At 42.2% G+C, this 24,734-nt stretch overlaps 1 protein-coding gene and 1 non-coding gene across 6 annotated transcripts in view; one reads left to right on the top strand and one right to left on the bottom strand.

Annotated features, from left to right (window-relative positions):
* Positions 1 to 24,734, bottom strand: part of STIM1 (stromal interaction molecule 1) — a 192,530-nt gene that overhangs the window by 108,382 nt on the left and 59,414 nt on the right. The window lies entirely within an intron of this gene.
* On the top strand, positions 24,459 to 24,588 carry LOC132430391 (small nucleolar RNA SNORA11). The gene has a single exon (XR_009520484.1). It is a non-coding gene; the product is annotated as a small nucleolar RNA SNORA11 (small nucleolar RNA).

Raw genomic sequence — 24,734 nt, 5'->3', positions numbered from 1 at the left:
GACCTGCAAGCTCAGTAATTGTGGCACGCGGGCTTAGTTGCCCCTCTGCACATAGGATCTTAGTTCCCCAACCAGGGATCGAACCCATGTCCCCTGCATTGGAAGGCGGATTCTTTACCACTGGACCACCAGTGAAGCCCCAGAGCCTATACTCTTAATAGCCACTTCCAAACAGGCAATGGCAAGACACTCCGGTGAGGGCTCTGATAGAGGGAGGCCGGAGGCAATGGAGGGCCATGCTGGGACAACTGTAATGAAGAATGACTATCTAGAGGCTAGAAAGCACAGAAAGGTCAGAGGAACCTGAGCATCGAGGACTGGGCTACAATAGTTGATTGCTCCAGAGACAGGAAGTCTCTGGTGAGAAAGGATGAAAGGGTGACCAGAGTCATTTTACTTTTCTCCTGCTCTGATCAGGGCACCATTACCTCTGTTCTGCAGAGCTTTCTCATCCAACATCTCACCAATCCTCACTACAGTCAAGGGAATCAAGCAGGGCAGAGACTCCCAATTCCCACTTGACAAATGAGAAAAATGAGACCAATAGAGCAGCAGTGATTTGTCCTAGATATGAGGTGGCGGCAGAAGAAAGTCAAGTCTCTTGACTTCTGCTCTTTCTACTAACCTACTCTGACTCTAGATCACAAAAAGGAAAATTCAAAACATTGTATTTAGGAAGAGTTTAAAATTCTAGATTTCTCTGACCATTCTCTTTTCATTTTACCATCACTCCCACCACTCCACCGCCTCCACCCCTCACCATACATGCACACAGAGTTCTTAAACTCTGCTTACATATACCCATGCTCCCTCCCTTGATGCCTGAAAGTCAGTGATTCAATCAGTGAGTTAATCAACCACAAAGCCTTGGCTGCTATTAGACACCATGTCCTCGGGGAAACATTCCCCTCCACCAGCTCTTCCTCAGCATACAGATCTTTAAATAGCAATTAAAGAAAAGAGAGGAATGCTGAAAAAGGAAAGGCCAGGGAGAAACACCCTATGAGGGGAGAACATCTCAAATGATTCTTAGGTCTGCACAGAGACATCATATTTAGCCCCAGCCTGAGGTCCACCCACAAAATCAACTCAGTTGGGATCTTGAATTTTTAATAAGGAAAAGTACTAAAACTCTATCATTAAATCATTCATTCATTCTTTCTTTCTTTATGATTGATGTTTACCTTGCATACAACTTAGGTGTTAGAGCCACACACACTCACACACACACAACCTCTGCCTTCAAAAAGCTTAACTTTTAGTTTATGCTCCATTGTTGTAGATGAAGCCATTTTTTACTAATTCATTTGCTTCTATCATTTATGTGAGTTTTATGTATATAAGTGATAATTTGTGTTTTTCAAGTCTTAGTAATATGACTATGGGAGTTACACGGAGAGGAAGAATGAAGGAAAGGCGTGTTTGTTCTTTGATACATTTTTTCATCTATTCCGGAAGATTTTCTTTTTAGAAACTTGAGTTGGCCTGAGGCTCTTTTGGAAAGAGCTATGTTCAGCAGTAAATAATCTTTTATTTTTCCTTTAATTAATTAATTAATTGGCTGTGTTGGGTCTTCGTTGCTGCACGCGGGCTTTCTCTAGTTGCAGCAAGCGGGGGCTACTCTTTGTTGCAGTGAGCAGGCTTCTCATTGAGGAGGCTTCTCTTGTTGCAGAGCACAGGCTCTAGGCATGCGGGCTTCAGTAGTTATGGCACACAGACTCAGTAGTTGTGGCTTGTGGGATCTAGAGCAGAGGCTCAGTAGTTGTGGCGCACGGGCTTAGTTGCTCCATGGCATGTGGGATCTTCCCGGACCAGAGCTCGAACCCGTGTCCCCTGCATTGGCAGGCAGATTCTTAACCACTATGCCACTAGGGAAGTCCCAATAATCTCTTTTTATTAAAAAAAAAAAAAATCAATAGCTTTACCAGAAAAACAGAAACAAAACCTTACCTTCTAGTGGAGAAGGCAGGCAACCAGGATACAAGGAAAGAGGTATAATCAAGGGATATACCACGTTCTGTGGAAGTAAGATGACTAATTCTCCTTTAAGGGTCAGGGAAAGACTTCCCAGAGAAGATTGGCTTGGCCATTGGCTTGGCCTCAGAGAATATGGAACATCTAGATGCTAGAATGCTGAGCCTGCACAGACAGGGCAGGAGAGGTCTCTAAGGGCAGACTAAACAGCCCTAGGTTGGGAATTTCCTGGCAGTGGTTAGGACTCTGTGCTTCCACTTCTGAGGGCCCGGGTTCGATCCCCTGTCTAGGAACTAAGATCCCGCAAGCTCCTTGGTGTGGCCATAAAAAAAAAAAAAAAAAAGAGTAGTCCTAGGTTCCTAGCAGAGGAGTTGCCTTGGGATAAAAGAAATATGTCATGGCCCTGGTTGTTTCAAAAATTATATTACCCCTCTGGGGCATCTGCTCCAGGTAAAGTTCATCAGACTCTGTAACGGACCAAACTCTACCCTGCACTCAAACAGACCCAAAGCTCTGAGCATAAGCTCTGAGACTCTACAAGAGACTTCTCTATCTTGCCCTCACACACTTCTTCCTGTCTTGCACACAGCCTCCCACAGCAACCAGAGCCACCTTATCTCCCAAAGAGCTCTGCTGGTGGATACCACCATTAATTGTCTTAAGACTTAAAGCCAGACAAAATGAGAAACAGTTCAGTTCAAATGCAACCATTAGTGCTTTAACCTTGAGCGAGCCAAAGATGAAGACAAAAGTCCTTTTAATGCACAAACACAGAACAAAGCAAACAGCTCATATCAAACTACAGTCCATTCAGTGGAAGCTGCAAATTCGGTAGTCCCTGCCACCCTACCCACCTGTCACCAAACCCATGTTCCAGCTAGGCCCAGCCTAGGCACACAGCACAAGCAGCACTGGAAAGAAGGGTAGGGAAGCAGGTGCTCAGACGCTTACCTGAAACACTATCCAAATGGAAGAGAGCAGCTGCACCCTTCCCATGCCCCATCCCGACCCCACAGAATGCCAGCCCAGCCTGGCCCCTGTGGGACTTGAAAATCTGCAAAGAAGCTGGCAATGTACCACCTAAGCACCACAGACCACACTTCTCAGGAAATGCGGGCTACTTTTGCAGCCCACATGACAGGACTGCCACACGCAGTCTAGATACTAATGGTTATTTAAGGAGTGCTGCTCTGAAATAGAGAAAGTGGGTTGAAGTTTGGTGACCAACTTGATCATATTCTACACCCATTCTCACCTCCATGCAGTCCCCAATATCAAATCCTACCATACCTTCAAGCCCAATCCACATACTGCCTCCTCTGAGAACAGCTTCCAGCCTCCTGCAGTCCTCAATGATCACCCTATTTCATTCAGACAACATTTATTCACTCAGAAAATATGTAGCAATGCTTTTTCTATGGCAGCACTCTTTGCTGTGGTACTGCTGCATTCCCCTCACCGGAACTCAAATTCTTTGACAAGGCTGCCCAAGTCCTACACATCTACTGCCTAACCCCACCAAGAATTGCCTCTGCATGCAACAAATCTATTATACTAGATGATTTAACGTGGACACAACCTACCTCAAGAGCCCAGTGCCAATTCTCCTCCCTCTAATTCAGCCTGCACTTCCCGATCAGATCTTGTTTACCACCACTTTATGCAGGCTCACCACGGTGATGACTCTTCACTACCTAGAGCAGAGGTCTTCAAAGTACAGATGACAATCCCTGAGTTAATAGATCAGATTATTTTTTTAATTTATCAGAGTCCATCAGTAAGGGCACACACTGTTTTATGGAAGTTTTATTTCATTTAAAGAATAACAACAATAATTATAGCAGCTAACATTTATGTAGTACTATGTGTCAGGCACTATTCAAGCACTTTCTATTTGTTATCTCATTCGTCCTCACAACAGCCTTACAAGGTATCATTATTATCATCTCCATTTTTCAGATCAAGAAGCTAAGGCACAGAGAAATAAACTAAGTGGTGGCATTTAGAGACAGGTAGTTTGGCTCCAGAGTCCAAGCCTCTAGCTACTATACTACAAAATAGAGTATAAAAAGGGCTTTTAGGGCTTTCCTGGTGGCGCAGTGGTTGAGAGTCCGCCTGCCGATGCAGGGGACACGGGTTCGTGCCCTGGTCCGGGAAGATCCCACATGCCGCGGAGCGGCTGGGCCCGTGAGCCATGGCCGCTGAGCCTGCGCGTCCGGAGCCTGTGCTCCGCAATGGGAGAGGCCACAACAGTGAGAGGCCCACGTACCGCAAAAAAAAAAAAAAAAGGGCTTTTAAATACATATATATACACCAGTATAGAGAGCTCAAAAAACACCTTCCCATGATAACATCTCTTTTATTTTTTTTTTTAGTATTTATTTATTTATTTTGCCTGTACCAGGTCTTAGTTGCGGCATGTGGATCTTTTTAGTTGCAGCACGCGGACTCTTAGTTGTGGCATGCACACGGGATCTAGTTCCCCGACCAGGGATAGAACCCGTGCCCCCTGAATTAGAAGCATGGAGTCTTACCCACTGGACCATCAGGGAAGTCCCCAACCTCTCTTTTAAATAAAGCCTAAACTTCTGTCTCTTTAGCTTTTCTTCTTACTGCTTCTTCCATGTGCCCTCCATTCCCACCAGACTGACATACTCATGGGACCTGAACCTTCCCATCCCCCCTCTTTCTATCACCCTTCTTCCACTCTTCCCTTCCCCCAAATCCTAATCAACCTTTCAGGCTTAGCTCCTCTAGGAAGGCTCCTGGAAAAGGGGAGGAGGGAATTACCACTGGTTTTATGCCCACCATGCATCAGACACTATGCGGGTGCCTTAGACACATTACCCTCATTCGATCTTCACAACCCTGTAAGGCTGCTATCACTATGCCTGCTTCACAGAAAAGAAAAAAGTAGTTCAGAAGGTTAACTTGTCAATGGCCCACGATACTAAAGCACACACTCTTTCCACTATACCTTCTAAGTCCCTTATGACTTTTTCCCCATGTTTAAATAATTACAGGTATACTATTTGATTTTGTATTTTATTAAAAACTGTCTCATATTATTTTCCTATTTATATATGTGTCTTATCTCTCCAGCTGAAGTCTGAGCCTCTCAGCCCAAGGACTTCCCCTATTGCACCTAACACATAGCTAAGCACACAATGGCTACAGAATTTTACCAAACCAAAGCAACATGTCTGGCCTTAGCTAGAAGAGAGAACTCTTGTGTTCTGGGTAAAGCTGCTGAACACCTGTGCCTTAAGCACACATAACTATTAATTAATTTCTTCTAGAGCTAAGGAAAAAGTTCTCTTAACCAAGAAAATCACATAGTGAAGTCTATGAGTCACTCCTGTCAGCAATAACATGAAGATACCAGAAAACAAGTAGCAAAAAAAGAATTACAGTGGGTGGAGTGTTTTTTCCCTTCCTACTTTGTAGGGAACACAATTGGGATGATGCTCTCTAACGGGTGCACACAGCTTCAGCTATGGAATGAGGGAATCCCAAAGGAAAGGCCAGCAAAACCCAACCAATCCTTAAGTTGCTCACAGAAGGTCCCCACAGGGCTCAGAAGAATATAATAGCAAACTACTGGCCAAGGAAGCAGAGAATGTGGGCTCCAGTTCTGGTTCATTCATTTATTCAACAACACTTATTGAAAGTACTGAGGATACCGGTCAATCTAGTGTGTAATCCAGACAAGCAAGTTACTTAACTTTTCTGGACCTCTAAAAAGAGCTTAATAAGCACTTTCTTGCCCATTTCACAAGCTGTTGAGAGGGTCAAATGAGAAAAGGACAGATCAACATCATGGACAAAGTATAAGCCTGTGGGATTACTTTAATTGTGGTAAAGCACACACAACATAAGTGGCTCTATTTTATATCTGTATTTCTCTGGCCTAAGGGCAGAGCAGTGGTGGGCAGAAATGAGATCAGCGGTAACCTCAACTTCGTCACAGTCACCCACTCTCCTGACCCCTTGTTGGGCCTGTAAGATTTCCAGGAATCACTGCACAAAGTCAGTTCTAGAATTTTCAGGAATGGAAAGGTCTAAAAGACTCATAGACTCTCAGAGCTAGAAGGGCCTTTCGGATGAAACTCATCGTGACCCACATTCATGTCTCATCTTTCTTCCAGCTTATCACCAGATAACTGTGATGGCACTGCCTATCTTCTGAGAGCATCAGATATCAAACAGCATTTTATAAGCCAGGTTATCTAGTTTCAATAACTATATTTACTGTCCTATTGCCATGTCTGAGTCTTTAGAAAATTCTTGTCTAAACATTCTGTGTAGGGAGATTGGTTCAAGATGGCGGAGTAGAAGGACATGCACTCGCTCCCTCTTGTGAGAGCACCAGAATCACAACCAACTGCTGAACAATCATCGACAGGAAGGCACTGGAACTCACCAAAAAAGATACCCCACATCCAAAGACAAAGGAGAAGCCGCAATGAGACGGTAGGAGGGTCACGATCACAATAAAATCAAATCCCATAACTTCTGGGTGGGTAACTCACAAACTGGAGAACATTTATACCACAGAAGTCCACCCACTGGAGGGAAGGTTCTGAGCTCCATGTCAGGCTTCCCAATCTGGGGGTCCGGCAATGAGAGGAGGAATTCCCTGAGAATCAGACTTTGAAGGCTAGCAGGACTTGACTGCAGTACTTCAACAGGACAGGGGGAAACAGAGACTCCACTCTTGGAGGGCACACACAAAGTAGTGTACGTATCGGGACCCAGGGGACAGAGCAGTGACCCCATAGGAGACTGAACCACACCTACCTGCTAGTACTGGAGGGTCTCCTGCAGAGGTAGGGGGTGGCTGTGGCTCACCATGGGGACAAGGACACTGGCAGCAGAAGTTCTGGGAAGTACTGCTTGGCATGAGCCCTCCCAGAGTCTGCCATTAGCCTCACCAAAGAGGCAGGTAGCCTCCAGTGTTGGGTTGCCTCAGGCCAAACAACCAACAGGGAGGGAACCCAGCCCCATCCATCAGCGGACAAGTGGATTAAAGTTTTATTGAGTTCTGCCCACCAGAGCAACACACAGCTCCACCCATGACCAGAGGCTTGCACAAGCCTCTTAAATATCCTCATCCACCAGAGGGCAGACAGAAGAAGCAAGAAGAACTACAATCCTGCAGCCTGTGGAAGGAAAACCACTTTCACAGAAAGACAGACAAAATAAAAAGGTAGAGGACTTTGTACCAGATGAAGGAACAAGATAAAACCCTAGAAAAACAACTAAAGGAAATAGAGATAGACAACCTTCCAGAAAAAGAATTCATAATAATGATAGTTTAGTTGATCCAGGACCTCAGACAAAGAACGGAGACAAAGATCCAGAAGACACAAGAAATGTTTAACAAAGACCTAGAAGAATTAAAGAACAAACACCTAGAAGAATGAAAGAACAAACAAACAGAGAGGAACAATACAATAACTGAAATGAAAAATACACTAGAAGGAATCAATAACAGAATAACTGAAGCAGAAGAATGGATAAGTGACCTGGAAGACAGAATGGTGGAATTCACTGCCGTGGCACAGAATAAAGAAAAAAGAATGAAAAGAAATGAAGACCGTCTAAGAGACCTCTGGGACAACATTAAACACAACAACATTCGCATTATAGGAGTCCCAGAAGGAGAAGAGAGAGAGAAAGGACCCGAGAAAATATTTGAAGAGATTATAGTAGAAAACTTCCCTAATATGGGAAAGGAAATAGCCACTCAAGTCCAGGAAGTGCAGAGAGTTCCAGGCAGGACAAACACAAGGAGAAACACACCAAGACACATAGTAATCAAACTGACAAAAATTAAAGACAAAAATTATTGAAAGCAACAAGGGAAAAATGACAAATAACATACAAGGGAACTCCCATAAGGTTAACAGCTGATCTCTCAGCAGAAACTCTACAAGCCAGAAGGGAGTGGCATGACATATTTAAAGTGATGAAAGGGAAAGTGATGAAACTACAACCAAGATTACCCAACCCAGCAAGGATCTCATTCAGATTCATGGAGACATCAAAAGCTTTACAGACAAGCAAAAGCTAAGAGAATTCAGCACCACCAAACCAGCTCTATAACAAATGCTAAAGGAACTTCTCTAAGTGGGAAACACAAGAGAAAAAAAGGACCTACAAAGACAAACCCATAACAATTAAGAAAATGGTAACAGGAACATACATATCGATAATTACCTTAAACGTGAATGGATTAAATGCTCCAACCAAAAGACACAGGCTCCCTGAATGGATACAAAAACAAGACTCACATATATGCTGTCTACAAGAGACCCACTTCAGACCTAGGGACACATACAGACTGAAAGTGAGGGGATGGAAAAAGATATTCCATGCAAATGTAAATAAAAAGAAAGCCAGAGTAGCAATTTTCATAATAGACAAAATAGACTTTAAAATAAAGACTATTACAAAAGACAAAGGACACTACATAATGATGAAGGAATCAATCCAAGAAGAAGATATAAAAATTATAAATATATATGCACCCAACATAGGAGCACCTCAATACATAAGGCAACTGCTAACAGCTATAAAAGAGGAATTCAGGGCTTCCCTGGTGGCGCAGTGGCTGAGAGTCTGCCTGCCAATGCAGGGGACGTGGGTTTGTGCCCCGGTCTGGGAAGATTCCACATGTCGCGGAGCGGCTGGGCCCGTGAGCCATGGCCGCTGAGCCTGCGCGTCCGGAACCTGTGCTCTGCAATGGGAGAGGCCACAATGGTGAGAGGCCCGCATACCGCAAAAAAAAAAAGAGGAATTCGACAGTAACACAATAATAGTGGGGACTTTAACACCTCACTTACACCAATGGACACATCATCCAGACAGAATATTAAAAAGGAAACACAAGCTCTAAATGACACAATAGAACAGATAGATTTAATTGATATTTATAGGACATTCCATCCAAAAACAGCAGATTACACTTTCTTCTCAAGTGCACACGGAACATTCTCCAGGATAGATCACATCTTGGGTCACAAATCAAGCCTCGGTAAATTTAAGAAACTTGAAATCGTATCAAGCATCTTTTCCGACCACAACGCTATGAGATTAGAAATCAATTCCAGGGTAAAAAATGTAAAAAACACAAACACATGGAGGCTAAACAATACGTTACTGAATAACCAAGAGATCACTGAAGAAATCAAAGAGGAAATCAAAAAATACCTAGAGACAAATGACAATGAAAACACAACGATCCAAAACCTTTGAGATGCAGCAAAAGCAGTTCTAAGAGGGAAGTTTATAACAATACAAGCCTACCTCAAGAAACAAGAAAAATCTCAAATAAACGATCTAACCTTACACCTAAAGGAACTAGAGAAAGAAGAACAAACAAAACCCAAAGTTAGTAGAAGGAAAGAAATCATAAAAATCAGAGCAGAAATAAATGAAAAAGAAACAAAGAAAACAATAGCAAAGATCAATAAAACTAAAAGCTGGTTGTTTGAGAAGATAAACAAAATTGATAAACCTTCAGCCAGATTCATCAAGAAAAAGAGGGAGAAGATTCAAATCAATAAATTTAGAAATGAAAAAGGAGAAGTTACAATGGATACCGCAGAAATACAAAGCATCATAAGAGACTACTACAAGCAACTTTATGCCAATAAAATGGACAAACTGGAAGAAATGGACAAATTCTTAGCAAGATATAACCTTCCAAGACTGAACCAGGAAGAAATAGAAAATATGAACAGACCAATCACAAGTAATGAAATTGAAACTGTGATTTAAAATATTCCAACAAACAAAAGTCCAGGACCAGATGGCTTCACAGGTGAATTCTATCAAACATTTAGAGAAGACCTAACACCCATCCTTCTCAAACTCTTCCAAAACTTTTCAGAGGAAGGAACACTCCCAAACTCATTCTATGAGTCCACCGTGACCTGGATTCCAAAACCAGACAAAGATACTTCAAAAAAAGAAAATTACAGACCAATATCATTGATGACTATAGATGCAAAAATCCTCAACAAAATACCAGCAAACAGAACCCAACAACACATTAAAAGGATCATACACCATAATCAAGTGGGATTTATCCCAGGGATGCAAGGATTCTTCAATATACGCAAATCAATCAATGTGATACACCATATTAACAAATTGAAGAAGAAAAACCATATGATCATCTCAATAGATGCAGAAAAAACTTTTGACAAAATTCAACACCCATTTAAGATAAAAACTCTCCAGAAAGTGGGCATAGAGGGAACTTACCTCAACATAATAAAGGCCGTATATGACAGACCCACAGCAAACATCATTCTCAATGGTGAAAAACTGAAACCATTTCCTCTAAGATCAGGAACAAGACAAGGTTGTCCACTCTCACCACTATTTTTCAACATAGTTTTGGAAGTCCTAGCCATGGCAGTCAGAGAAGAAAAAGAAATAAAAGGAATACAAATTGGAAAAGAAGAAGTAAAACTGTGACTGTTTGCAGATGACATGATACCATACATAGAGAATCCTAAAGATGCCCCCAGAAAACTACTAGAGCTAATCAGTGAATTTGGTAAAGTTGTAGGATACAAAATTAATGCACAGAAATCTCTTGCATTCCTATACACTAACAACAAAAGATCAGAAAGAGAAATTAAGGAAACAATCTCATTCACCATTGCAACAAAAAGAATAAAATACCAAGGAATAAGCCTACCTAAGGAGGTAAAAGACCTGTACTCAGAAAACTATAAGACACTGATGAAAGAAATCAAAGATGACACAAACAGATGGAGAGATATACCATGTTCTTGGATTGGAAGAATCAACATTGTGAAAATGACTATACTACCCAAAGCAATCTACAGATGCAATGCGATCCTTATCAAACTACCAATGGCATTTTTCACAGAACTAGAACAAAAAATTTCACAATTTGTATGGAAACACAAAAGACCCCGAATAGCTAAAGCAATCTTGAGAAAGAAAAACGGAGCTGGAGGAACCAGACTGCCTGACTTCGGACTATACTACAAAGCTACAGTCATCAAGACAATATGGTACTGGCACAAAAACAGAAATACAGATCAATGAAACAGGATAGAAAGCCCAGAGATAAACCCACGCACCTATATTCAACTAATCTATGACAAAGGAGGCAAGGATATACAACGGAGAAAAAACAGTCTCTTCAATTAGTGGTGCTGGGAAAACTGGACAGCTACATGTAAAAGAATGAAATTAGAACACTTCCTAACACCATACACAAAAATAAACTCAACATGGATTAGAGACCTAAATTTAAGACCAGACACTATAAAACTCTTAGAGGAAAACATAGGCAGAACACTCCATGACATAAATCACAACAAGATTTTTTTGGATCCACCTCCTAGAGTAATGGAAATAAAAACAAAAATAAACAAATGGGACCTAATGAAACTTCAAAGCTTTTTCAAAGCAAAGGAAACTACAAACAAGACAAAAAGGCAACCCTCAGAATGGGAGAAAATATTTGCAAATGAATCAACGGACAAAGGATTAATCTCCAAAATATATAAACAGCTCATGCAGCTCAATAACAAGAAAACAAACAACCCAATCCAAAAATGGGCAGAAGACCTAAATAGACATTTCTCCGAAGAAGACATACAGATGGCCAAGAAGCACATGAAAAGCTGCTCAACATCACTAATTATTAGAGAAATGCAAATCAAAACTACAGTGAGGTACCACCTCACACCAGTTAGAATCGGCATCATCAGAAACTCTACAAACAGTAAGTGCTGGAAAGGGTGTGGAGAAAAGGGAACGCTTTTGCACTGTTGGTGGGAATGTAAATTGATACAGCCACTATGGAGAACACTATGGAGGTTCCTTAAAAAACTAAAAATAGAACTACCATATGACCCAGCAATCCCACTACTGGGGATATACCCAGAGAAAACCGTAATTCAAAAAGACATATGCACCCCAATGTTCACTGCAGCACTCTTTACAATAGCCAGGTCATGGAAGCAACCTAAATGCCCATCGACAGACGAATGGATAAAGAAGACATGGTACATATATACAATGGAATATTACTCAGCTATAAAACGGAACGAAATTGGGTCATTTGTAGAGACGTGGATGGACCTAGAGACTGTCATACAGAGAGAAGTAAATCAGAAAGAGAAAAACAAATATCGTATGTTAACGCATATATGTGGAACCTAGAAAAATGGTACAGATGAACCAGTTTGCAGGGTAGAAATTGAGACACAGATGTAGAGAACAAACGTATGGACACCAGCGGGGGAAAGTGAGGTGGGGGGTGGGGATGGGGTTGTGATGAATTGGGAGATTGGGATAGACATGTACACACTGATGTGTATAAAATAGATAACTAATAAGAACCTGCTGTATAAAAAATAAAATTCAAAAAAAAAAGGAAAAGAAATAAAGGAAAATAGTCAAGCAAGACCGAACAACAACATTCTGTGTAGGACCCAGTTACATGATAGTGAAAAAAAAAGCTCCTGTACCCAACTTGGACCCAAACATAAAAGGAAAGCAGTACCTTCCAGAAGGTAGTATGGTGGTACTACAGATATTTAGTAAGAATCAGTCCCTCAATGAAGGAAAGGGTTTCAAGATCCAGGTTCAGATGACATGGTCCAGTTGCCCCTTCTCACATCTTCTAATGCCAACCTTAGTCATTCTGGATGGTGGTCTTATTAAGAAATTCAGCATTTCCTCCCTGTGGCCCTAGGCAGCTAGTCTCTGTTTAACAGTTGTAAAGTCAAAGCACTCCTATCTCTGCATGGCCCACTCCTATCTCTGCATGGCCCAGTGATAGGGAGTTACAGTAGTTTGGAAAATCTTCCTTGTTTATTAGCAGGGGACCAGATAAAACAACAATCCAAACTACTTTAGTTAGAGAAAAACTGCCATTTTAAAAGTTGTCAGCCCCTCTCTCTCTTAGAAATATCAAGTCATCTTGGCACAGACTATTGTTCTTAAGGGTTTTTTTAACCCCCCTTTAATTATATAAATATAAAGCAAGCAGGCACACATTATCCCTGGGGAAAAGGATACAACATGATCTTCTGTGACTTGGCAAAGACTGTTCCCAATACTCCTTGGTATGTAAAACTGGGAAAAATGCATACAAATATACACAGGGTCCAAAGCTCTCCCAGGACCAAAGACTGAAACCTTGACCACCTTTCTTTTGAGGTTCTATACTATTAGAATTTCTCAGACTGACTTGAGATTTTAAGTCAAGTTAAAGGTAGGAAAGGACAGTAAGAGCCTACAGTAAGCACTCACACTGAGGAAAGAGAAAGTATGAATGGGTGTTCTAAGCTCAATACCATAACCAAAATGATCATGGAAGAATGCTGGCTATGCAAACACTTCTAGACCCAGCCAACTAGAGATTGAAGAAGTTCCCTTCTCCGGTGGACGAGCATATATAGACATGACTTGGAGAGGTCAAACACAGTAAAGCCTAGGCCAGGTGTGACATTCAAGGAGCACTATATCATCCTCCCTCAAAGAACCACTGTCACTTGTGCAGAACCAAGTCCTCACAGCTACACTAAATAAGGAAACAACATACTGTGAGTAGTCCGTTTTTAAAAGCCACAATGTGTTATCATCAACAGAAGCTAAAATATGGGGCCCACAACCAGACCAATAAGATTCTCTAGCCCACTATTTGAAACTAAGCCTGACCCCTTAGAGTTCTTAATACTTCAGAAAGAGAAAGAGGGAGGAGGAAAATCCCCAAGAGAAACATACTAAATTTCCTGATAATTTTATAGTCATTCAAGAGATTAACCTTAATAATGGAAAGACATCAGAACTTATTTGTACTTCAAACAAATGACAAGCTAATGAGGCATTTCATATCCACTGCACTTTAATTTTTCCAAAATATGCTATACTGGCCCACCCATAGGGCTCTAATTATGCCTTCTGAAGCCACACAGGAAAACAAGTTGATTTTCTCTTCTAAAGAACAGCCTTTCAAGGATAGGAAGACAATGATTACATTTTCTCTTCAGGGCTTCCAAACCTGGCTCCTTCAATTCCTCTCCAAAGCACTAGATTTCAAGGCCCCCCTCCATCTTGCCGCCTTTACATATGCTCTGGCCTGTCCATGTTGCCCTTATAGTGCCTAGCCCAGAACTGGCTGCAGCCTACCACAGAGAGCAGTCTCAGAGCATATGAGACTATCGTGATCTATCATCTATATTTCTATATCTTGTTCTGTGAGCCTAGGAGCCAGTCCCTTTTTCAGACACTACATTATACCCTGTTAGCAGGCTCCCTAGTCCACCCCATTCTTCACAGGCCTGGAGAGGCAAAGGCTGGGCATAAGGCAAGTAGTTCTGCCTACTTTGGTCCTGAGGTTCTAGTGGTACTGATAGCTGTTTCATCCCTCTCCACCGCCTACTTCTGGGCCTCTTGCTCCTCAAGACCCCTTTAGTGCGTAGACTATTAAGCCTATGTCATCTTACTCTTTAATGCACTTGTCCACCAGGGCAAGACAGGCAATGGCTGGACCACAAAAGAAGAGACGGAAGGCAGAATAGCACAGTAGTTAAGAACATGGGCTCTGGAGTCAGACAGCCTGGGTTCAAATCTTGGTTCTATCACTTATTAGCCATGAGACCTTGAACAAATCACTTAATTCCTCTGTACCTCAGTGTTCTCCCTGTAGAATGAAGATAATAATAGTACCCACTGATGGAAATGTTCTATATCTTGACTGCAGGGGAGAGGTTCCAGAGGTGTATATATTTGTCAAAACTCAAACTGAACACTTAAAATGAGTGCATTTTACTATATGTAAATTACATCTCAATAAAATCAATTTGAAAGGTTAAAAAAATTATAGTAACTACTCATGGAGGATTGTGAGGATTAAAAGAATTTGGAAATACCTAAAATAGTTCCAGAAATCATAGTAAGCACTGAAGCAACGTTATCTATTTGTAATGAAGTTAGCAATGATGCGTCCAATCTCTATGTCCTGTGATTGCTGCTGGAGAGCAAGGGAGGGGTCTGAAAACCCAAAGGGATCTTCAGTTAGCTGAGATGTGGTATTTTCCCAGAAGTTTCATTATAGATCTGGCTTTCACCAGATAAAATACCAGTATCACAAACCACAACTCGTCCATGCTCCAGCCAAGGTTGCGTTTAACACTAGCAAAGCCAAACCACAGGAATCATCACCAAAATCAAAGATGTTCCAGTGAAACTGGGAGGGATCTGTTTTCTTTAGTCTTCCTCTGGCTTAGTCCATGAGATCTTCCTGGGCCAACTTAGGTTTCTATTCAGTCCTTCACCAAGTCTTCCCTGAACGTCTTCTCTGCCTAGCCTAGGCAGGAGGAGGGGGTGACAGAAGGAAAAGATATCAAGTTTCCTGGCTCCCTCACCCTCACCAAGTTCACAATCTACAGGAATTACAAATAGAAAGAGGAAACATACCAGAGGCAACAAGGCATAGTGAAGAGACCACTCTGCAGGGAGCTGGAAGACCGGTGTCTAGCCTCAGCTGACACTTACTAGTCACATGACCATAAGCTAGTCCCAGGGCACTGTGAACTTCAGTTTCCTCCCCTATAAAAATGAAGGGATAAGAATAAACGATCTCACAGTCTGTGGCCCGACAATGGTAGAAAAACAAGTGTAATAGGACTTGTTTCAGGACCTCAGTCCTCTGAGAAACTCAGGGTGAGCCAAGTGAGCTGATTTAGAAGAACTGATTGTCTTAGACCCAGAATACAGTAAGGGGAGTGCCTCATGGCTATGGCTGCTGCAGCAACAGTGATGACAGTCATAACTTGGAGGCAATCGGTTCAGCTGCTATTACAGGGAACGGGTTCATTTCTATTTTCTCATCTTGCACTGCCCCACAGGACCAAACCTGCAAATTAAGGATTCAGGATACCAAGCGTGGCTCATTTCTGGCATTTCCTCCCTATTCATTCCCTGGATCAGGCCCAGGGGCTAGAAGAGCACTGTGAGATGAAGGGCAAAGCAGGCAAAGACAACATCTGTAGAGCACGACACTGTTCTCTCTGGAAGTCAGCTACCGTCATGCATGTTTGAAGGACTATGGGACCTAGAAGATAACACAATACAGTGAATTATGCAAGAGAATCCTTTTTTAGTTTATGGAGGTACACAAGATAGTTGTACAACCATCTAGTTCAGCCATCAGTGTAGTTCAGTTCAAATTTCTTGATACTCTAGTCTCCTTCAGGTCCTGTGCCTGCTAAAGAAAGATGAAACCGACTCAGTCTCTTGCTCTTAAGGGGCTCAAGATATGCACAGCGAAGCAGAGAGTTAAGTGAGTAAACATGGTACAACAAAGGCCTGTACAGAGTGCCTACCTCCATAGAAAGAGGGGATCAAAGGCAATGTCACTGAAAAGGTAACATCTAAACTGAGTCTTGAAAGGATGAGGGTGTATCCATGGGGCAGAGAAGATGGAAAGGACATCTTCCCTCTTCTCTAGGGATGGAAAGGACAGAGGGAACAGAATGTACAAAGACCTGAGATATGAAATAGCCTGTCATGCTTCAGGACCTGCAAGCAGTCTGGGGTAGCTGAAGCACAAGCTAGGTGAGTGCAGAGGCCTTCTGTTATTTAGATCCTACTTCTCAAATGGGACTGCAAAACTGCCAAGAGAAAGGAAGGGAAGAAAGAGTACTGAAAAGCAGATGAGGCAGTAAATACACAACCCACCTCTCCTCCCGCCTTCCCCCAGACTCTGCCTGACACAGCCCTCTCCCACACCAAACACACCCCTGAAAACTCCAGGAAGGAAAAACCCTCCCCACTCTAAGGTCAGTAGCTCCAGAATCCCCAGTTGAAGAGGCAGGTCCTCTCCTAAAAGGGAGAAACGAGAACCACAGGTCCCTGGAAAAGGAACATTAAGTACTAATTTGCAAAGATCCAACCAACCCTAGCAGCCATGCAACTTAGAAAGGCTGAGGGAATCTCATCCCATCAGCCAAGCCCAGATCCAATGCCTTTTTCACCCAAACTCATCTCCAGTGAGCCATCCCCAGCTTCTATCCTACTGAGAACGCTGTGGGAGCTGCAGTAAGAAAGGCAGCCCAGCAAATCCAGAGCTGACTTACCCTTTAAAATGACTTTAGCTACAGTTATATTGTTGCCTCCTGCTAAACACAAAAATAATTTTAGATGGAAAAAAAAATGACTCTAGAGTATCTCCCAAGCAGGACACATTCCTGAGCCTCAGCCATGCTGAGAATCCTTAGGTTACTGACACAGGGCGGCCAGACAGATAAGTCAAAATAGACAAGGCCAAGCGAGCCATGGAAACAAGATGACACGCAAGACCTGAAGTCTGTGACCACATTGGGAAACAGCTGGGAATGGCAGAGAAGCATGAACTTCAGTCAGACCCGAGCTCTAATCCCAAGGCACTACTCACTAGCTTCAACGAACCTTCAGTCTTCTCATCTGTAAATAAGCATAATAATAGTATTTACCTCAGAGCATTATTGAGATTATTAAATGAAGTAAAGAATATAAACCACTAGCCTGAGGCACACAGTCAGTGTTTAAATAACTTCCTTTCCCTTTAACCAGAGCCACAAGGATGCACTGCGGCACAGTTAGGGAGGGGTGGCCCCATTCACAACACAGTCTATGTGAACAGCGCACCCTGGAGTTAGGCAATTGCACAGTCCAAGGCAGCCAGCCACTGAGCCTTCTGTCTATTATAAGAGGTACCAGAACTCAGAAAAACAGAGCTAAAATACCACCATAGGTGTATTCAAGACAATGGATGGGTCTGAGACCACACAATCAATCCAACTAACAAATATGAGGCAACAGGGACACATCTCTGACAACCACGGCAACTCCATCTTAGCCAGAAAGCCTCTTCTATGCTCCTGCTGAGGTAAAAGCCAATTTCTTGACCTCCATCAACCTCAGGTCTGTAGATGAACCCCATCAACCAAGGATCTGGCAAGTGTGAAGCCAGGGATGAAAGCAAATGCTACAAGTTTCCAGCTGTGGTCCACATCCTCTCTGCTTGACAGGTGGCCCAAATACTCAAGGGCAGGCAGTGTCTCTGAAGGTGTTAAGTCTTGTCACATGGGAGCCAGGAGATTGAATCCAAGACCTAGGATGACTTTAGCACCCTGGTTACCAAGCAGTAAAGCCACTGCTCCTAACTGAGCGTCTCCAGGGCAGGTAGGGACCACGTCTGATTGTTTTGTATGTCCCCAGACCCTAGCACAGTGCATGACATAACCCACCAGCTGTAAATGGTTGCTTAATAAATGAACCAACATGGACGTGGCCTTATCCCTATCACCTGGACTTTAGGCCTCTGCATATACTCTATCTGCTGCCTAGAATTTACCTTTCTTAACCCCACTTACTTAGCTATTTTTTCTCAATTCTCAGGTCTCAACTTAAATGTCATCTATTATGGTAGTGTTGAGGTCTTTCCTGACACCCTAAACGATATTAAGTTCCCCAGCCATAAGTACGCTCTCATCACATCCCTTATTTCCGCCTCATAAGTCATCAGACTTCATTGTGATTATCTGTTTTATTTTTGCCTTTCCCTCCTACACTGTAAGCTCTAGGAGAGCAGGAACCATATCTGTCTTGTTCATTATACTGATTCCCAGGGCCTAGTACAGTACCTGGCACAGAGGGAGTGCCCAATATGTTAGAATAACTGAATACATGAGTGAAGGAATGAAGGAATGAGAGAGCTCCAGTCCAAAATGGCTCTGGAGTGACTGGGGGTTCAAAACTATCTGCTCAGCCCTAAGCTGTCAATGGTTACTTTTTGATTCAGACCTTAATAGAGCCTACAAATGCCCATGCATGGAAGATGACAGCAGACTTGATGAACAATAGAACAAAGAACAGTCTGCGTGACAGGAAGTAAGAAGAGATGGAAGAGGAGTTATGAAGCAGAAACCCCACCTCTGAGTGCCTTGAATGCCATGCTAAGGAATATGGTTTATTAGCCTGCAGGACAGCCACTATCTGACCTGAGTTCACTCAGGGCACACAGGCCTATGAAAGGTACCATCCTGCTATAGCCACCCACTGAGTTCCCTTTGATTCCCCACAGACTGACAGGCCTTCTTCCCCTCCCTTCCGGTTCACCCCCATTTCTCTGAGCTGTGTGGAATCATTCAATAACACAGGTGCCCCCAATGATAATTTGTCCAAATTACCCTAGCCCAATTTTACTAAAAAAAGTTGTAAACAGGGAAGCTGTCATTTAGGAAAAACAAGATCAGAGGGCCTGGATTCAAGTGTTGTTTAGCTGTGTGACAGTAGGTTATTTAGTCAATCTTTCTGAGTTTTAATAATCTCTATAAAATAAGAATAATACCTATCTCACAAGGTTGTAGAGAAGGTTGAGATAACACATTCAAAGGGCCTAGTTCAGTGTCTTTCATATAGTGAGGGTCCAACACAGATTTATTTAAAAAAAAAAAAAATCCCACCTAGGGCACAGGGCTATTATTTCCTCCTAAACGCTAAGCATTCTCATTTGACCTGATACAGCACAGAGACCCACAAGGCCAGAGGTTACTCATACAGACTTGGGCCTGTCTTACCTCCTAAAAGGGGATGGGCAGACTGCCCTGTTTCCATTCTGTGTCTAGCTGAGCACTGAGGAAATTACCAGCAGGCAGGCTGCTGGGAGTGGGGAAGTGGGGGAAGAGCTGAGACTCTCCCAGAACTTCAGATCTATTAATAGCCTGGTCACGTGTCTACAGAGGCACAGGATTGTTGTCTGTAAACTTGGTAACCCATGGCCCAAGACAGGCAATTTAGGACTGGGCTGTGTTCCAGACCAAAGACTGCAGACTGGGGTCCACTCTCAACAATGAAGCATGGTACAAACTAGAGCAACCAGAAGTAAGGTGTTGACTCTTCATAAGATGCAAGGAAGGAAACTACAGAATAAATCCCTCACCCTCCCCAACCCTGCTAGCTTTATGTTACAGGAGGCCTCAGATGGGGCTCAGCATTTATAGGATTTCAGTTTGCCCTTGGAAATATATTTAGATACTCACTCTAGCCCTGACCAACTGCATCACCGTGGATGAGTCACTACCCTCTAGGCTTGTTTCTTTATCTGACACTCAAGAAGGGAAGGCCTGATGATCCTACCTCTTGATGAGCTTGTTCAGGAATCTTCATCTCAAAGTCCTGATTTATGAGAACACGAAGTCTAAAACACTGTGTTCTAGAGATGGAGAGAGAGGGATCTCCGGTATACTGCCCTCTGCCACCAGCCTCAGCCACTCGACCAGGAAGAGAGGCAAGGAACATAAGGAACTGGGAACAAGCCACCTCTCAAATCCCAGCACCTCCAGCCTCAGAAGGCCATCATCCTATGGCACCCAGGAAGGGGCTCAGTAAATATAAGCAAATGACCAGAATATGGGTGTAAATTGCCAGTTCCCATACAGTTTCTTAAAGGGAAGACCTGGAACAGAGGAAAAAGAAAAGCAGAGATAAGGGGCCTGTATTTTCTGTCTTTCCCAATTTCAGCATCACCATCAGGGGAAAAGCAGGACATCTGTAGGAAACTTAACTACATAAAGTCATAAAGTTATTAGATTTAAATACAGTTCTCTGTGTGTGTGCGTGTGCATGCACATGCGTGTGCACACGTGTATGGAACTGTCTGTGGGTGTATGGTCTTTTCTTTATTCCACCAACAAGCCTCATGAGGAAGACTCAAGAAGTGATGGCTTCCAGAATGCTGGGAAAGCTCTGACACCAGGAAGGGATTTAAGTCCTTGTCAGCACTTTGGGGCTCTGTGAAGTGCCCCTCTACACACACACACACACACACACACACACACACACAAAATCACAGACAATCATACACCCCAAGGCTAAACTAAAACGCCCACAGAGCACAGATAAGCCAAATGAGTTTAAAAGACAAAACAGTTCCCAAACCAATAAAATGTAACTGTTATATAGGATTACATATGTATTAACACACCTAAAGAAAAAAATCTGTACTTCATCCGGAAGATTTGGACAGCCCCAGAAGCTGAGAAAAAGCAATCACCGATACACATATTGGCAGACATACAATTGGGTTCATTGGCAGAATGAACCCATCACTCATTCATTCCACAGAGGTTTACTGAGCACCTACTATATACCAGGCACAATTCTAGGCCCTGGGAATACAGTGACCCTAACACTCTCAAAAAGAGGGAGCCAATGAACTTCAAACATTCCAGCTGAATTCCCATGACCTTTCCATCCCTACTGTGAGACGAATGCATCAGGCTACTGTAGCGTCAGTATCAGCCAGAGTCCTTAGTCGCAAGAACAACTTAGTCTGTAAGTTCAGCAACTAAAACTGATTCTAGATAGTCTAAGCAGAAAAAAAACAAAACAAAACCTTATTTTAAGAGCAGCTCAGACTCACCTGGAGAAGTTGAAAACCCAGGGATGGATGTCAAGAACAACACCTAAAATCTGGCAGTAGAACTAGTCTGGTCAGGACATCTCTGCTTCCACTGCCAACCTCCACTATCCCCAGCCACTATGATCCAGCCACTGCAATACGACTACCACTGCTGCTCGGGAACTCAATCTTGCTACATGCACCACCACCACTGCAGTCCCTGCTTGCTTGCATCACCAGCTCTTCAGAGTCAAAGTCCATGGAAAGCGGATCAGACCAAAAGAACCTACGGCAAGCTGCAAATGAGGTTGAAAGTAGATGTCTGGCATTTTAAGTGGAGAAATTCTTAAATACAGGAAAAGGTAATAAATATTCATTTTAGCTACTTTGGTATTATACACAAAACACTGGATTCATCTAACTAATGGCCCTAATTCAAATTTCATGTTCACCATAGCCTTTCTGCTTAGGATTTGGTGTTCCACATTGCCACCCAAAGGCAAAAAAGCACTGGTCATACCAACACAGGCATTCTTGAGGTTTTTATATATCAGCCTCATGAACTTGGTTAAGAGAATCTGCTTGAAGAGATAAATATTCTCAGTGTACCGACAAAATCTGAACCTTCAAAAAGTGAAATACTAACAAACATTTGTTGAGCACTTCATATGTGCCAGATACTATCCTAAGCACTGTATATGGATTAACTAATTTTTCATAACAACCTTATAAATTGGATACCATTCTCCCCATTTAACATAAGAGGAAACTGTGACACAGAGAGTTTAAAGTAAACTTGCCTAAGAATACACAGCTAATAAAATGAGAAGTCCAGAATTTGAACCCAGGTAGTGTGACTCCATATCTTTGTCAGCTCCCCAAAGTAAATCCCCACCTAAGGAAGCCTATTAGGTAGTGTCTTGCTCATTGCAGTGTTTCTGGTGGGTTACAGAATGGCAAGAAGACACAGTCCTGTAACCTCCATTCTAAGGTTCTATTCTGGATTTAATTAGCTGCAGATACAAAATCTTATTGGAAGAGATATGGCTATCCACAGAGGACAAGAACAGATAAGGCACCTAAGTGAGGCTTTGTTTGGCCTCCAGATTCTCTAACCATAGTTGCTGATAGTACTATTCACACAAGAGAGTCTTTGCTGGACTTCGAGCTCAATTCTTATTATGCTACAACCTTTTATTTATATTCAGGGATTACGCCTACATTCAGAAAGAACTTACACAAACAGTATATAAGAGAGTCATCTCCTAACCGGAATGCACAAGACTTTCCAATGAAAGTACAGAAACATTAAAACTCTTATTTTATCCTGTTTTTAATCTTAAACTATAAGAATTACACTTTGCCAGTATTAAATGTACAGACGAACAATGATGCCCTCTCTGAATCTGTCAAGTGTTTCCATGTCATTTATTACATATAAGGTGTCCTGAGAATAGAATGGAAGTTCCACAGTGTTCGAGGGAGAACAACAGTGTCTGTCTGCAGTTACTCATGTGCTTTCAGGATACCATGACATACTGTACTGCAATTAATACATGTCTGACTAAATAAACTTACAAATTATGGTTTCTATTTTTTTCCCAACTAAACCAACCCCCACCACATGGATCAATGATTTTAAAGGATTCTTGCAAATAAGTAAACAAAAATAAAAAACAATCCCCACTGGTTGAAGATAATATTAAAATTACACACAAAAATAAATAACAAGAAAATGACAGAGCTGACCTTTCTATTCCTAATTCTATTCCTAAACTCTCTATCAGCTACATTACAGGGTAAAAACAATCTAACTCGTTCAAATAATAAGTTGGCCAAAAAGATTGAAAACTATCAAAAAAAACTTCTGGAAAGATGGATTTACATTTCTCATTAACAGTGAACTTCATCCTTAGTATATACTGTGGCTTGATACGTTACACTAAATCAGGGCTCAGCAAACATTTTCTATAAAGGGCCAGACAGTGAATATTTCAGGCTCACAGGCCAAACATCCTCTATTCTTTTGTAACTAAATAACTCTGCCATTAGTGCAAAGGTAGCCACAGATAATATACAAAATATATATATATATATATATGGATTTATTTGTAGAAGCAAGTGTAGTTTTCCAATCTTTGTATTTAATAATGATGATATAAAGCTATCATGATTTAAAATACATCTAAAAATTAAATCTAAAGATAAAACTCTACAAATTTTCTGCGATGCTTAAAGTCTGAAGATATTCAATCCAGTTAAGAAGTCTCTTTATAGGTTTCCTGCTTAATAGTGAAAAATAAAAGGCACATATCACTGGTGAAACACTACTTCCTTCTTGCTGCAGTGAAAAATGGGATTAAATAGGACATGAAAAGCAATATTTTGTAAACTGCATTCATTTGCCAGCAAATGTGATTTGAACAATATATACAAAATATTTCTTAAGATTAAAAAAAATAGGGCTTCTCTGGTGGCAGAGTGGTTAAGAATCCTCCTGCCAATGCAGGCGACACAGGTTGGAGTCCTGGTCCGGGAATATCCCACATGCCGCGGAGCAACTAAGCCCGTGCGCCGCAACTACTAAGCCTGCGCACTACAGCCCGTGAGGCACAACTACTGAAGCCCGCATGCCACAACTACGGAAGCCCGCACGCCTAGAGCCCGTGCTCTGCAACGAGAGAAGCCACCGCAATGAGAAGCCCGCGCACCGCAACAAAGAGTAGCCCCTGCTCACTGCAACTAGAGAAAGCCCGCGTGCAGCAACGAAGACACAACGGCAGCCAAAAATTAATTAATTCATTAATTTTAAAATAATAATATTAAACTATAAAAAACGTAAATTTAAAAAACAAAAAAATAAAAATTACAAACTATGGAGCTCAGGAGATCGCTAGACTGTAGAATGTAAGTTTCCCTTCATGTGCCACTTAAATGTATTTGCTACATTCTGTTAAATACTGAAGTACAAAAGGAACTGCTTTTTAAGGGCCACTAAAGGAAAAATGTACAAAAAAGGAAATATCCCCTATATGGGGTGTGCTCAGAGCAGGGGGCCTGAAGAAATGGTTCCTCTGTTTACAACACATCCAACAGGAATCTGGGTACATTGTGACAAGGGACACAAAACTTGTGGCCTTCCTATGAACAAATACCTGACACATGTCCCCCCTGCACCTCCACGTGGCTGCTGGGTCAGAGCTCAATACTGGTAGAAAAGCTACAGTATTTATGTGGGGAGTTTGCCACCTAGAGCCTGTCCAGTCTACATGGGCGGGCCACGAGTGGTCCTATAGACATAAAGGCTTTG

This window comes from Delphinus delphis, chromosome 8, assembly GCF_949987515.2.
Source record: "Delphinus delphis chromosome 8, mDelDel1.2, whole genome shotgun sequence".
Taxonomy (NCBI): Eukaryota; Metazoa; Chordata; class Mammalia; order Artiodactyla; family Delphinidae; genus Delphinus; species Delphinus delphis.
Note: the sequence above shows the minus strand (reverse complement) of the source record. Positions and strands in the feature narration are given on the sequence as shown.